The sequence below is a fragment of the Zea mays genome, chromosome 3, assembly GCF_902167145.1.
Source record: "Zea mays cultivar B73 chromosome 3, Zm-B73-REFERENCE-NAM-5.0, whole genome shotgun sequence".
NCBI lineage: Eukaryota > Viridiplantae > Streptophyta > Magnoliopsida > Poales > Poaceae > Zea > Zea mays.
In genome coordinates this window covers 148,174,935-148,177,483 of record NC_050098.1, presented here as the reverse complement: position 1 = coordinate 148,177,483, position 2,549 = coordinate 148,174,935, and the positions used below count along the sequence as shown (strand labels likewise).

The 2,549-nt window shown below is 45.4% G+C and overlaps 1 long non-coding RNA gene across 1 annotated transcript; it reads left to right on the top strand.

Annotated features, from left to right (window-relative positions):
- Positions 1–806: 806 nt before the first annotated feature.
- Positions 807–1,880, top strand: LOC103650702 (uncharacterized). The gene is made up of 2 exons (XR_564327.4): positions 807–1,269; positions 1,453–1,880. It is a non-coding gene; the product is annotated as an uncharacterized lncRNA (long non-coding RNA).
- Positions 1,881–2,549: the final 669 nt, after the last annotated feature.

The window sequence follows — 2,549 nt, the reverse complement described above, 5'->3', positions numbered from 1 at the left end:
ATTCTTGTGGCCATTGTATACTTAGGTTTATATTGTGTCATTTAAAATACTGACTTTGAGGGTACATATTATATATATATATATAAATTTTCTATATTCTCTCTTTCTTCTCCTTTTCTATGTTATGTTCCAAATTCCTAAGTGTAACTTAGGTCAACTTCAAATTTAAGTAATAATACATTTTTATTAATATTGCTGGTATTAAATGCACAGACAAATAAATCCAACATGATGCCTAGGTTGTTTTAGGTGTCTTTTGTTAATTGTTTATTTGTTTAAGTGAGGTTTTCACATGCGATGATAAGTAAATATAATATACACATATACATAAAGGAAATATTCTCTTATCATATGATTTACAAATTTAGGTATTACACTCTCCAAGTTCCACAATTGAGACAAGTGATTAGTGACTTGAGAGAGTGTGATTCGTGTTTTATTTGTTGCTCTTGTTGCTTGGTTTTTCTAAATTGTGCTTTCTTCATCTCTCTCTAAACTCTCTAAGTGTTTTGTAAAGTTTGCAAGAGACACCTAATTGTGTGGTGATCCTTGCGGGGTCTTAGTGACCCGTGAGATTGAGAAAAAGCACTCGGCCGGTCTAAGTGACAGATTGAGAGAGGGAAAGGGTTGAAATTAGAGATGTCAATGGGGAGCGATACCCGCTAACTCGTGGGGAATTCTCCTATTAGGGTACAGGTATGGGACAAAAAATGTCCCCATGGGTATGGATATGGGACATAATCTTCACCCATTGGGTAAAGGGGTATGGGTTTGGGAAACAATAATCCAAACCCGATTACCCATGGGTATTTTATACATGTACATTTTTCATTTTTGTATTGTACACTTGACAGACTGCTTGAGGGCTAGTCGTCCACGGTCCACCAACATTCCAACACCAAGCCCAGCAGGGCAGTAGGCTAGCACGTCATCACACATTCACACCATCCCATCAGGCATCCAGGCACCACCGCACGTAGCGATAGCACAAGCAAAAAAAACAAACCCTACAGGCTACAACCTACGCGGACGCGGTTTGCTGGGCGGCTGTGCCTGCGTCGGCGGGCGCCGCACCTGCACACAACACGCCTGTTCTTGACCGGAGCTGACACTGGCCACCGCAGCTGACACCGGCGCACCTCCCCCTGACCGGATTCAGGCCTGACACCACTGAGGCGCCGACTACTAGGAGCCCAGCCGCCAGGACGGTGACGAACTGATAGCCATGGATTCTCAGACGCCGACAAACTCGGATGGTGACCAAGGAAGGTGAGCAGACTCCATTTCTTCTATTGGTCCCGAAGTACTTATTTATCTTCTGATGGATGGATGAATTGATCTTGGTTCATGGATGACTGAGGAGAGCTTGTCGATGTGGCTGGTGTGATGTTTGTGCTACGTTTTTTATTCACTAACCCACGCCCGATGTTTTTGATTTACTAACCCACGAAGGAACGCTGACAAGGAAGTGCAAGTGCCACATCTAACTGCTCCATCATCGGTGGCTGGTGTGAGTGCGACCAACACCAACTCCAACTCCAACTCGATCAACAGCCAACCGCCAGACGCCAACTCCGACTGCAGGTGTTGTTGCTGCCAAGAACAAGAAGATAGACAACCCTTCAAAAGCAAGAGACAAAGCGTCTACTCCAGAATCATCTACCACCAGTGGCGTCGTTCAATCAAAATCCCTAGGGTTTGATTGTAAAGCTTGCAAACCCTCTTTTGTTTTCTTACTCTGATTTTTTTATCCATTTTTGTAATTTAGACAGGAAATTAGTTTGTATATTAATGTGTTCTGTATTGGACAGATTTGAAAGGAAATAGGCTTACACCTTTTCCTAATTGATTTTGGTGGTTGAACTGCCCAACACAAATAATTGGACTAACTAGTTTGCTCTAGATTATAAGTTTTATAGGTGCCAAAGGTTCACAACAAACCAATAAAAAGACCAAGAAAGGGTTCAAATAAAAAGAGCAAAAGACTACCGAAGTGTGCCCTGGTCTGGCGCACCAGACTGTCCGGTATGCCACCGGACAATGTCCGGTGCACCACCGGACAGTGTCCGGTGCACTAGGGAACTCGACTCCAAACTTGCCACCTTCGGGAATTCTGGGAGCCACTCCACTATAATTCACCGGACTGTCTGGTGTGCCAGCAGAGCAACGGCTACTTCGCGCCAACGGTCGTCTGTAGAGAGCAGTTAATGCGCTATAGTGCGCGCAGAAGTCAGAGCAGAGCCAGAAGGCGCACCGGACAGTCTACAGGACATGTCCGGTGCACCACCGGACTGTCCGGTGACCCAGAAGACAGAAGCTCCAATGGTCGAACCCTAACGGTCGGGTGACGTGGCTGGCGCACCGGACTGTCCGGTGCGCCATGCGACAGCAACCTTCACCAACGGCTCATTTGGTGGTTGGGGCTATAAATACCCCCAACCACCCACCATTCATGGTATCCGAGTTTTCAGCCTTCACACCTCATACAAGAGCTATAGCATTCAATACAAGACACAACCAAAGAGATCAAATCCTCTCCCAAGTCCAAA